Source organism: Natrix helvetica, assembly GCF_964273705.1.
Source record: "Natrix helvetica genome assembly, chromosome: Z".
Lineage (NCBI taxonomy): Eukaryota > Metazoa > Chordata > Lepidosauria > Squamata > Natricidae > Natrix > Natrix helvetica.
The window spans coordinates 103,326,869-103,340,032 of record NC_138554.1 but is presented as its reverse complement, the minus strand read 5'-3'; the positions used below and the strand labels follow the sequence as shown (position 1 = coordinate 103,340,032).

The 13,164-nt window shown below is 36.2% G+C and overlaps 1 protein-coding gene across 1 annotated transcript in view; it reads left to right on the top strand.

Annotated features, from left to right (window-relative positions):
* Positions 1 to 763: 763 nt before the first annotated feature.
* Positions 764 to 13,164, top strand: part of HDAC9 (histone deacetylase 9) — a 506,624-nt gene continuing 494,223 nt past the window's right edge. The window contains exons 1-3 of the mRNA XM_081970663.1: positions 764 to 1,621; positions 4,246 to 4,337; positions 4,860 to 4,928. The gene's annotated coding sequence lies outside the window, so the exon portion shown is untranslated. The remainder of the gene's footprint in view (positions 1,622 to 4,245; positions 4,338 to 4,859; positions 4,929 to 13,164) is intronic.

The window sequence follows — 13,164 nt, the reverse complement described above, 5'->3', positions numbered from 1 at the left end:
TTAACATTTGTATTTTATTGTGCTACTAATCTAAATGAAATGTTAATGTATATTGCTAGTCCATGTATGATATGACATATGTTAATAAAAAAAAAATTTCAAAGTCAAAAGGGCTAGCTCCAATGGACAAAACAATAGGAACTGGTTGTTTGGGAATTGATAGGAACAATAGGAAACCTAAACAAAGAAATACACACAAATGATGAATGTTGGCTACATAATAACAATTGACAGCTTGTCACTGACTAGACCATCCAAACTCTTAAGGAGCTTCTTTTCTTTTTATAAATTTTATATCATTTTATTAGATTATAGAATAAAATACACAAATACAAAAGGAAATGGTAGGACACAGTGGGGAGGGGAGGAAGAAAGAAAAGTGAGGAGGAGAGGAGGAAAAGAAAAAATAGGTGTTGATTTCCAACTCCCTCTGTTGGCAGTAGAACAAAGCATTAACATTGCATCTCAATGTTTTACTTTTCCATAATAGGATAAACTAGCCATTTCTATTGCAACAAATTAATCTAATCAGTAAAACCCAAAATCAAAGGATTTACTTTCTAACCTATAAATTTCTATGCAATTAATTAGTTGATATATAGGTAGTCCTTGACTTATAATCTCAGTTGAGCCCAAAATGTCTGTTGCTAAGCAAAACGTTTGTTAAATGAATTTGTAACCATTCTTGCCACAATTATGAAGTGAATCACTGCAGTTGTTAAATTAGTATCATGGTTGTTAAGTGAATCTGATGTTTCCATTGACTTTGCCTGTCATAAGTTTGCAAAAGAGGATAGCATATTCTCAGGACACCACAATTCTCATGAGTCAGTTGCCAGGAATCTAAACTTTGATCATGTGACCATGCAGATGCTGCAATGGTCATAAGCCACTTTTTTCAATGCCGTTGTAACTTATAACAGTCACTAAACAAACTGGTGTACTACCTGTAATTGAGCAGAATATATAGCCATGTATTTATAGAGTTTTGCCCTATTTCAAGCCATCACCCAGGAAACCCAGCAACATTTCCCTACAAAAGTTCAGAAGTGGTTACAGTTAATCAGAAGTGCCACTTCATTAAATCCTGCAAAGCAAGAGGGCAGACTGGTGTCCATGGTTTACCACAGTATTTGTAGTGATACTGCCTTTGGTATGCTGAGTTAATGTGTTCAATGTATTTTGCAGAATAGGCATTGTGTGTAATAAAGGGAAAAAACAGCCTCCTTGAGAGTAATCATGTGTGGACTCAATGTATCATAAGTTTAAAGGCTATCAGGGGAAGGCTTTCGGACTGAGGGAGGGAGAAAAGCAAGCAAAACACATACTTCACCTCACTTCACTGAAGAATGTAAAATAAAAGTGCCAATGGACGTCTCTGTTCAGGTTTGTAAAGCCCTCCCAGTGCTTCAGTGAGGCTGGCCTTGAAGCAACTCCCTTTCAGAATGAAGTGGGAGGGGAATTGAGCCATTCCATCTCTTGAAAAGGAATGCCAACTGGGAGAATAGGTGGCTGCCACAAGGAGAAAGGAGTGCCTACCCATCTTCTACTGAGGCTATCATTCCTGGAAGGAGGAAAATAACTCTTATATCAAAGTTGCTTACCTCTTTTGTTGGACATTGTAAGTTGATTTAATACTTTTATTTTTCTAAAAGAGCTTAATGAGTGTGAATAAATTAATTCCTCTTTTGGTATATCCAGCATTTGCTTTTTGACACTGGTAACTGCTTGCCTGCTCCCTAAAACTCTTCATAAATGGATTACCATCATGTTACTAGTCATGACAATACTAGTATTAAAAAAATCAAAAAGTGACCCTTTGATAGAAATCATGCAAGTTAAGGGGAGCATTTTTAATTGCCAAATCAAATGGCTAAATTAAATCAGTGTGCTAGGAGTCAATTTTTTTGATGTAATGATTAAAGGGCACTTGGCTAAATCTGAAAAGATTCATATTATCTAAAAATTTCAAACATGGTTCTTGGAATAGTTGTGAGCCTTTCTTTACAATTTGAAGTTCCCATTTTCAATATGCATCAGACTTTTGCGACTTGAACCTTTTTAGTTAGGCAGGGACTACAGGTTCTGATGTAACAGACTGCATTGAAACAGAAATTTTTCAGAAAGGAGGGAAATGAGACAAAAGACAATGTAGCCAGGAGCTGGATTGTAGCTATAGGAAGAGATTTAGGATAGCCTCTTTCTGGAATCTTCCAGGTTATATCCATTAGGGTTAGAGTAGGGTTAGAGTTAGGTTAGGGAACGGCACACCAAATGTTTCAGAATAGACCGTCCCCCTAGTTTTCCAGAGAGAAAAAGAAAAGGGGAAGAGAGATACTTTCAAACTTGTAAGATTCTGTTAATGTAACTTAATAAAGATAGAAGTAGTCCTGGCTGTGCTTCTTGTCTGAACTACACCTCAGGGCTAATACATATTTAAATACAGGCAATGTAACTATGCTTATATTTTTTAGCCCTTTCCTGCATGCATGGATTCAACTCCATTCACCAAGATCAGACACTTTCTCCCTCCTTCTGCCCAAAATTTAAATCTTGCCCCTCTAATTCCAAAATCCTTCCATTTCTTAACAGTATCCATTCTTTCATCCAGACTAGACTGCAAAATATAATTTCAATTCAAGTAAGCCCAATCCTTTTCTTTATTTTGCATCTTATAACACCTTAAATTTATAAATCATGTTTTGTCCCTTGCCATACATTTAGATATGTCTTTCTGCATTGTTTAACTTTTATATTAGATGTCAAAACTAGTATTATCTGAAATAAAAATAACATTCTAGGCAAAACATTCATCTTAATCACAGATAACATAATTCTGCAGTTCTTAACATTTAACATTTAACAGATTTGGGAAGACTTGACACATTTGGACATTTGAAGTTTTCAACTGCTATTGTAAGAACCTGTAAGCCCCCTGCTGGTTGGTTTATTGTACTTTTTTTGAATGTGGTATAATGTTCAGATTTTAGGAAGCGAAAAGAATGGACCTTTTCATAATGCCCATAAGTTTCAATTATTACATTTGCTGGCAAAATATATTATGATACATGTAGCACAACTTTTAAAGAAAATGGAATAAGTTCAACATCCACAAAAGGAAATAATATACCTCAATGCTGTGGAAACTCTCTGCAATGTTCAGAAGCTTCTACAGTGCTGTGCATACCTCTACAAGGTAGCAAAATGAAATGGTTTGCCTGGCAGCCACCACTTTGTCTCTTCCACAAACAGGTGGGACAAAAATTGTGGCCACATTCAGGTTGCTCCACATGGCCTAAAAACAAACTGTTTTGTTTTGCTGTTTTAACCAAGTCTGCACATTGCTGTAAAAGCTTTCTGCAGCATTCAGAAGGTTCTACAGTATTATTAGGATTTATATAAGACTGCAAAATGAAGCAGTTTGCATAATGGCCAGCATTTTGTCCCTGCCCACAAACAGGAGGAACAAAATGGTGGCCACATTGAGGTCACCACCAAACAGCCCAGGAACAAACTGCTTCATTTCGCTGCCTTAACAAGTCTGCACAATGCTTCAGAGGCTTTCTAAAGTGTTCAGAAACTTCTGCAGCACTGTGCAGACTTCACTAAGGCAGGAAAACAAAGCAGTTTGTCTGGCAATTGCCATTTTGTTGCTGCCAATAAGAGGTCAGGACAAATGGCGACTGCTTCTGGATCACTGCCACATGAACTTCAAAAGATAAATGTGGTAGTGTGCTGCATGATGGGCATATAGATAACAGGCCCAAGTGCTGCAGGGTTCTGGCTGGTTGGGGTGGGAGGAGAGGCAGGAGGTGACCCTGTGGTGGGTCATTAGAACAAATGACAACAAGACTGCTACAGCCATTATAACTTTGAAATGGGATTGTATATAGCTTTTTTTGGGCGGTGTCATCTGTTTTCACTGAACATTTGCTAATGGCCTGTTGCCCTTCAATGACTACGTATATAAGAAAGAAATTGGCCCAATTTTTAGAGGCAATAGCTAGTTAGTTATAAATAAACAAACACAAGACAGTTAAAGTACATGTTCTGAATACAGTATAGTAGAGACCAAGGTACACATTCACCCAAGCACCTGTCTCTCTGTTTGGGCCTGGGACTGAGATGTAAAACCATTAAAATATATGGGCTTTATATACCAGGTCTCTTGTAGCAGTAAATTTTCATTTGGCTGTACATAGATTTGTAAATTCTGAATTGGATTGTTTGTTTCCCATCTTGCAGTGCTTCCGTCTTGCAGTATTCCAGAACCTTTCCCTTAGGGGGAAAGTTGGGAGTCATTCAGAAGAAGAACAGAAGCAGCAGATCTAATAGAGGTGATAAGGTTTGCAGTGTGAACTTCAAAGAATCTGATGAAACCTGTGTATGAGGGAAGGAAGGGGACAAGGAAATATTTTAATATAAAAGCTATTCATTGACTTGGTACAAGTTTCTATTTTTGGTAATTATTTTAGTAATCAGAAGAAGGTTGTTTAAATTGGGGTATTACTTTGTAATTTCAGGTTTTAATTGTAGTTGATCAGAAAAGGAGGCTCTGCAAGAATCTTTTCTTAGAGGAAAAAATAGAGTATGTGTTGCTTGGGGATAACTAGAATGTATTCAGAAGAGGACAAGAGGGGGCAACTATGTTGGTCTCAGCATTGCTATAAGAGCTAGAGCTTTCTTCATGCTTTTGGGGTGGGGTGTAGAATAAAGAGTGCTGATAATGGAAGGTGTACTATTATTAAAGAGCAAACTAGTAAAGTTCTGTTTTGATTTTGCTAGTCTACACAAAGTAGAACTTTGTTTGCTTCTGGGCAGTCAGGCAAAATAATTTCTAACTTATATATTCTTTATAGGCACAGAAAAGCAAGGAAGAGATCATTTATCTGAACATAAATTCTATTTTGGTCTTCTCAAAGTTCTCAGTAAGTATTCTGGTTAGTTCTTATCTGTGTATTTCTGTAAATTTAGTACTACTCTTAGTAGTAAGTCCAGAATCTAAGGAGGATGGTGTGGGGGTCAGCAGGGGGTTGGTTGTTAGAATTTTGAAAAGCTGAGTGAGAAATTTGCAAAGAAGCCAAATAATTTTCCATTTTTATTAGCATAGACAATAATATGAATCAGTGGTGGATTCAAATGTTGTTACTACCTGTTCTGTGGACATGGCTTGGTGGGTGTGGCATGGCTTGGTGGGCGGGGCAGGGGAAGGATATTGTAAAATCTCCATTCCCACCCCACTCCAGGGCAAGGATACTCTAAAAAGATAATAGATGGGGGTAGGGCCAGTCAGAGGTGGCATTTACCGGTTCTCCGAACTACTCAAAATGTCCGCTACCAGTTCTCCAGAACTGGTCAGAACCAGGGGTGGGTTATTGCCGGCATTACTGCTGGTTCTCAACCTGCATGTGTGTGCATTGTTCAATGTAAATTGTTCTGTGCACATGCACAGAACAATTTTTCAGTGAACTGCGCATGCATAGTCACTAAAATCCAAAATGGCAGCAGGCAAGGGGCAGCGAGGGAACCAGTTCGTGGGCGTGGCAGGCCTGGGTCACTGCTGGTTCTGCGACCCAGGCCTTAATTCCGCTATGGGTTCAGCCGAACCAGCAGCAACCCACCTCTTGTCAGAACCTGCTGAATGCCACCTCTGGTATGGATATGTTCAAGATAAGTAGTATTCTGTCCACATCTCTGGAGCTTAGTAACCAATCTACAGACACTAATTTAGCTTGAGCAATATTGCAACCAAGTCAAAGACATGATTACTCTTTTTAAGTGTCTATTTTATGAATATTTGCAGTATTGTTTTAAATTACAAGCATAATTTGGGTTGGTTTCAAGGTATAGAATGATGCTGAAAAGTTTATCTTGTAAGAATGGTTTTGGTTAGTTCTTCCATCTTCCACCTTGTGGTAAACAAACAGGGAAATCTAGTTTATTATTTGTCATTAGTATTTATATTCAAGTATAACAGGGAAACAGCATTGTGGATTCAGTCTCATAAAGGAGCACAATACTAGGAGAAGAGCCATGTTTTTCTCCTCAGTATTGTGTTCCTTCTTGAGACTGAATCCTCAATGTTGTTTCTCTGTAATATTTGAACATAAATGCCAATGACAAATAATAAACTGGATTTCCCTGCTTGTTTACCACAAGTTGAAAGATGGAAGAACTTGCCAAAACCACCCAGACTCTTGGGGTGAAGTCTTTTGTTAGGTAAAATGGGGCTTTCAGGAGGGCACCAAAACAACGGAAGTTCACTATTAAATACTTAGAATGTTGAGGTCCATTAGTCGTTGGAGAATGGTGTTGGGTTTTTCTAGGTTGCAATTTCCTTGTAAGGTTATCCTTGGCTTGTATTATGAGCTGGTGAGGAAGCTTTCATTCTATGATTTATATCAAAGTGTTGCTCTGCTGGGGCAAGAAAAGTTAGTTTGGGTCTGATAGGATTAGGGAAAGAGAGGGTTTGACCCAGTCACATCCAAAAACCAAGGAGAGGAATAAATGCAATCTCCATTTTGTTTTGTCTATGTAAGGAGGTGTTGGTTTCTATAACACCAACCTGGAAAGAGTCTGTGGCCAGGGAATTAGTCATAACATTACTTGTAGGACTATTTGTCTGTTGATCTAAAAGATGTTTTTCTTGAAGAGGGAGAAAAACAGATCCATCTGCTTGTACGTTCTGCCGCCTCAAAAATCAGCTAAAAGCTCAAACTATGATAAGAAATTTTGCACTAACTGGCCTACAATCTGATTCTAGGGCCAGATCTTCAGTCTGTAGTTTTTAAAGACTTTTCTTGCCTAGGATTTGTCTGAGTCATCTTCAGGCTCTTTTGCACTGGGATTTGGGAGATAAATAAAAATTCCAAACAATATAGCAATATATTTCTGAGTATCAGTGCTAGTAAGGAATAGCAGGAGAATAATGTAACATCTCTAGAGTATGTAATTAATACTGAGTTAATTTCAGTTAATTTCAGTCTTCCTACTGGATCCCTTAGATGCAAAGAGCATAAAACATCTTCCTATTCCAGATGAGTCTTGCTGAAAAAATAGCATTTTTGGATTCCTCTGAGTTCCTTTTTTTCCATTAATCTTCAATCTTGTCTCACTGCTTTGTCTTAATCTCTGATCCCATTTTTCTTCCCATAATACTTGCTTCCTTGTGTCTGTGCTGAAAGTGCAGAAGGATCTGTAAAGTCTGCTTGCTCTTTTACTGAGTTCTTCAAAGGATTCTTTAAAGCAAAGAAAATGTAAAATTATGATCTTTACCTATTACCACAATATTAGCATCATTTCTTCCACTTTGTCTTCAAGATTCCACCATGAATTGTATGCCTTTCAGGTGCTTCTATGCCCCTTTTCCTTAGCTTCCAGGAATGTAGATGGAAACATGGCTGCCTAGATGTCCTGAAGATAGTGAAATAGTAAGATTTATTACAATGACGTAATTTAGCTTGGTTTTAGTTCATTTTCTTAAGGGCTAAATTCATTATCCTAGAAATCACTAATAAAACATTAAAATTAAAGAAATGAAGGAAAGACAACTAGTTTGGTCTGGTTATGGTTATGGAGAAAATAGGAGAAAGGAGTATTAGGCATGTTCTTTGCCTTGAGTTATTTATAAAATAATAAAGTGATATAATAAATAAAATAAAAATTGGTACTTTAATCACAATCAAATGTCTTTTTCCTTCCTTCCTTCCTTCCTTCCTTCCTTCCTTCCTTCCTTCCTTCCTTCCTTCCTTCCTTCCTTCCTTCCTTCCTTCCTTATCCTTCCTGGATAATATTTTATGATAGTTCTTTAATGATTGTGAGTTCTATGTACTACAAGAAAAATGTATTTCAGATTTACTGTTGAGAATAATGCCAATATGTAGATCACTAAAAGGATAGGGACTTATTTGGGACATGCAGTGGGGAGATTTTTCTTTTGATTGCCATGGAGAAGATAGTATTCTCTTTATCTGCTCCAGGAGAAAAGTATCTTTTATTTAATATCCAGTTATTAATAATACAGTTCTTTAATATCTTTTGGAAATAATATATCCAGAGGAGCAGACATAATTGATGACATTGTAGATGCATTTCTATCTCTAGTTTTCAAATATATTTTGGAATATTTCAAATGTTATCATTTTCTATGCTTTCTTCCCAATGCTGACTGAAGATAAAAAGCAAGCATGTCTTTTTTTTTCTTTTTATGCCTGGAGTATTTAGCTCCCTCTAGTGTCCAATTTCAGAAATTATTAGGATTTTAGCTGGCTTAAACAATTTTGTACCTATGAAGGTACTATTTATTCCATTATGTTTTGAAGAATTATCCTGATGGTCTGAATTGAGCCCTTTCTATATTTTTTTCTTAACATTTCATTAGATAGGAAAATATAAATATGAAAAGAAGTAAAGGAAATCATGTGATTCAATTTTACTGAGGAAAGCAAAATTAATTTCTAAAAGAATTATTAGGAAAACCCATGTTCTTTCCTACTCTTCCTCAATATAGATGCCTCTAGATTTATGGATAATTTCCAGGTTCCCTATTAGAATGGCCATTGCTGAGAATTCTGGAATTTCCCACATTACTTACATTCCTCCTAAATTAGATAAGACATTCTAGTTGCCCTAGAGATATGAATTTGTGGCCAATACATTTGTGGGGTTTTTTTTTTTTTTTTGTTTAAAAAAATCGACAACCTGAAACTCTCAATCACAAGAATTGTCCTCCATTCTCTTTATTTACAGTATGGGACCCTACCCCCCCCCCCCAAGTTCTCCCAACCATAAAACTGTCCTCTGTTTTATTTATATTCTGGAGTAGTCAGATAATGAGGAGAAGCTGAGCAGGAGAGATACATGGACAGACATTATTATTGATCTGATTTATCCTAGAACTGGTAAAAAGGGACTTTTATATGGATACTTAAGATTTCTTCCTACCCCACCCCATCACTGATGTACTGATATGAGGAAAAGGTCCAAGTGGGTGGAAGGATTTTTGATCCTCTCTCAAGCTTATTTTCTCAGAATTGGTTCTAAAACTGGACGTAAAGTTTATTAGTACAAAAATTGTAAACGGAGCAAAGAAGGAAGCAGGGGGCTTTAGGAAGAATTATATCAATTCAAGCTTTTGATGAATTCTTGCTTTCCTTATTTTCATACTTAGCTTTAAATCAAACCAAAGACATTATTTTTGTTCAACACAATCTATATGTGGGAACTTATATCAATTTTTTCACAAAGTTTTGCTATATGTTACTGTGCTTAGTAGTGTGGTTTTATACTGTTGGAAGGAATGTCCTTCTGGGTTCGGCTCCAAGTGGGGAAAAAGACACTGGAGACATGGAGGCTGCTTGGAAAGATGGTTTTAATGATGGACAGGACCACATGGCTTGAGTCCTGAACAGAAAAGGTGATCACATGCCTTTTGTTGGGGAGAAGAAGAGAAGGGCCGATGGAGGGGCTTGCTAGGCTTTTTATAACCTGTTCAGTCCCACCTCTCTGTTTCCTGTTCCTGTGTACAAATGTATTCTGATTGGTTGTCAGACTAACATGGGCCCATGCAGGGGCAACTCTCTAGGCTGAGTCCAGGTTTGGTTGAATTCTCAGAGTTCTCAGATGCCTGGACTCAGCCTAGAGAGTTGCCCCTGCATGGGCCCATGTGAGTCTGACAACCAATCAGAATACATTTCTCCTACTGATCTACTTGTAGCCAGGTCTTAGGACTAAAAAAATAAGAGAATGAGAAATGCTTGTTTGCTGCTCCATTATTGTAAGGTAAACATTACCAAAGTAAGAATAGAAAATGAAGATATGATATTATGTATCCAAATCTTACTATCATTTATTCTGTTGACAGGACAAATTCTGGTTCTAGCACAGAATCAGTTTTGGCAGTCAGTTTTTGATTTACTGCTTTTTGAAATATTCTAATAGTAACTTTATTGAAATGCTTTATTGTATAGGGGAATTTGTGGAACTAAACTTTTTGCTACGAATGAAGAGTCATGGCATTAGCTGCTACTGCTTAGTTGCTATTTGTAGTCATAATCCTTTTTTAGACTATCTTAATCTTTTTTCATTAACACTAGCTAGAATGTTAAAAACAAAGGATTTAGGACTGTTTCTATTAACACAAGGTTTCTCAATCTCAACAGCTTTAAAATGTGTGCCCTTCATGATATTATCCTTCTCCCACCTCCTGAAAAACAAAGGCATAGTGTTACCTTTGAAATTTTTGATTCTCAGAACAGTGGCAAATATATAAATGCAGAAGTAATAATACTAAAATACCTTCATTATAATCATACATGGTTCAGTAAACTTTTAAATTAGATACAAACACAGAAAGGTGAACAGACAGGATGAAGATCTTAGGAAAATAAATCATGCTATGTTTTATAGCATAACAGGAAACGGATGTGACACTTTGGGATGAAAAACTAAAGTCACCTATAAAAAACTACATTTCTTTCACAATTGCAGTGTCATTCAGTCACAGCTACTTTTTATTTTGGAGGATTAGAAAAATCATACGGAAGGCATAAGGTATTTTCTAATCAAGATATTGTTTTTTTTTATGATAAGCATATTATTATTTTACTCATTAACAAATAAAGATAATTTCAACCAACAAACATGAATTTGTAAATTAAGTTCTTAAACATGTTTTGATGAGAAAGGCACACAATCTGTGTTTGCAAGTTTTGACGTTAACTGATACATATTTAAATATATATAGGGCAGAACTGACCTATGACATTAAGAAACCAAGGAAGTGTGGTTAATGAAAACATACTACATCCTACAAAAACAGTTATGGTATTGAAACCATGAATTTTTGATTAAGTCTTAATGGTTGAATTCATATCAAATGTGAATTTACCAAGGTAGTAAAACAAATTAATCTATACACTGTTAGCTAGATACCACTTGTATTAATTGCCTTTTAATATTATTCCATTTGTGAATCACAAGAATGAACAATTTTCTGGTCCTGGTAGACATGGTTATTCTTGCAAATCAGTAAAATTGATGAAAGGCAGCTGTTATTCTAATTGCTGGCCTAACAAATAATCAGGATATGGAAAAAAGAAAAAAGACCAGTGACATTAAGAAGACGAATGCCACATAACATGTAATTACTGGACACTAATACTGCTGAATTCATATAGAATTCTGAGCCATAATTAGTTCAATTCAAAGTTTGTTAAATTACCATAATGTCAGCAACCATTCAAACGTAAGATGGTGCTGAGTGAGTAGCACCTATGAGTAGTCCTTGAAGGTCTGTTTTACGGTCATGTGATTATAATCCAGGATTTTGACAAATGGCCTGCACTTCTAACTGACTCAATGTCCTATGGTCATGTGGTTGCAATTTGGAACCTTCTCTGGCAGCTTCCGACAAGCAAAGTCAATGGGGAAGCTGGCAAAAGGTCACAAATAGCGATCATGTGCCCATTATTTCCAATGATCTCTGGATTCACTCAATAACAGCAGCCAGAATTGCCTTTGCTAAGTGGCATAATCACATGACATCATACCATGTGGCTTGGTGATGGAAATTCTAATCATTGTTACAGATGTTACCTGTATTAGTAAATTCATTGGGCTAAGTCAAACATTGTAGTTTACAAATCATATTAGCATTAGATTTCCCGGGAAGCCAAAACCAGTCAAACCACATTAGATTTAGGACAAAAGAAAGCCTAACTATTGAAGTACACTTTGAATGTGTCTGCCAAAGTTGCAGTTATAGAGGTTCCTACTGAAAAGCATCCTTTGTACCACGTTCTCCTAATGGAAATGTTTCTTTAACATTGGGAGCCCCTTGTCAGCACAGACAGCGCACAAGGTAACAGAATATTAGGTATAATTTTTTATTAGAAAGAAAGAGTACATAATAAAGTTATACAAAGTTAGGAAAATACAGTGTAGGAACTGAAGGAAAACCCAGATAGTTATATTTCTCATAATGTACAATTAAGTTAAATTTTATAATTTATTTCATAAGGTGTATTAAAGGCCAACAACTTTAATGGCTTGTAAAGAGAACTAATTTAATTTATGGGGTTTTGTGCCTGGGTTTAGAACCCTGGAAGTGTGACAGAACCAGTTTCTTGACTTTATTGATGGTTATTTTATGGTGAGTAACTTATGTGCTTTATAATATGCATGTTATTTATTTTTATCTGTCGTATTGTAAGCTGCCCAGTCACCTTTTTGGGTGGCTCTATAATCAATCAATCAAACAAAGAAACAAATAAATAAATTGATGGCTATTAAAGCACTATTCCTCCTATATCACTTATGCTAATCAGTACTACTTGTTGAAGAAAAAGTAGGTAGGAATTGTCTACTACATAACTCATAACTTTTCCTGTCAGAAGAGTTCTAGAAAAAAATCATTTAAAATGAATCAAAGGAAAGAGTTCCAGCAATTCTATATTATCTTGGTTTAACAGTAATTTCATTTTAAAAGAATTTTAAGCAGGTCTATAAGCTTGAATAATTTGACACAAATGCAGTGTACACTTTAAAGTTCAGACAAGAAACTTGACACTAAAATTGAAGAGTTTCTTTCAAGCACAATCTGCCCTTAAGACTTTCTGGTGCTTTTTAAAACTTATTCACAAAACACAGCTTGCTTGAATTGTTCTTTCTACTCTCAGAACCTATAAAAAGTAGCATCTATCTCTTAAAAAGAAATAGTTTACATCCACTGGGATATTTTATGAAACAGATTTGCTTGTTTCAGTACAATATGATACTGTTCTATATCTTTTCATTTCTAATTATTTTCTTATAGGTTTGAGTATACAGAATCCATCCAGCAAAGAGATATTTGGATTAAATGTTTGAGTTCATGTACTATGTATACCATAATATGGTTTATTCTATTTTGACTTGGCATGAGACTTGGGGGGCAAGTTTCAGTTCCTATACAATAGACCCTCAGAGGCTTGCTGATGAGCATTAGGTCAATCAACAGCAAGTCCCCCTCCCTCATTTATGACCTTACTGAGGAGGAACAAGTTGACCTAGAATGCATCATCAAGACCTGGCTGACGCAGAGGGTGATGCTCCCCTATTGGAGATGTATCTAACTGGGTTTAGGTCTTGGGTGAAGTATTTGTCATTTGGGAATCTCTTTTGGTC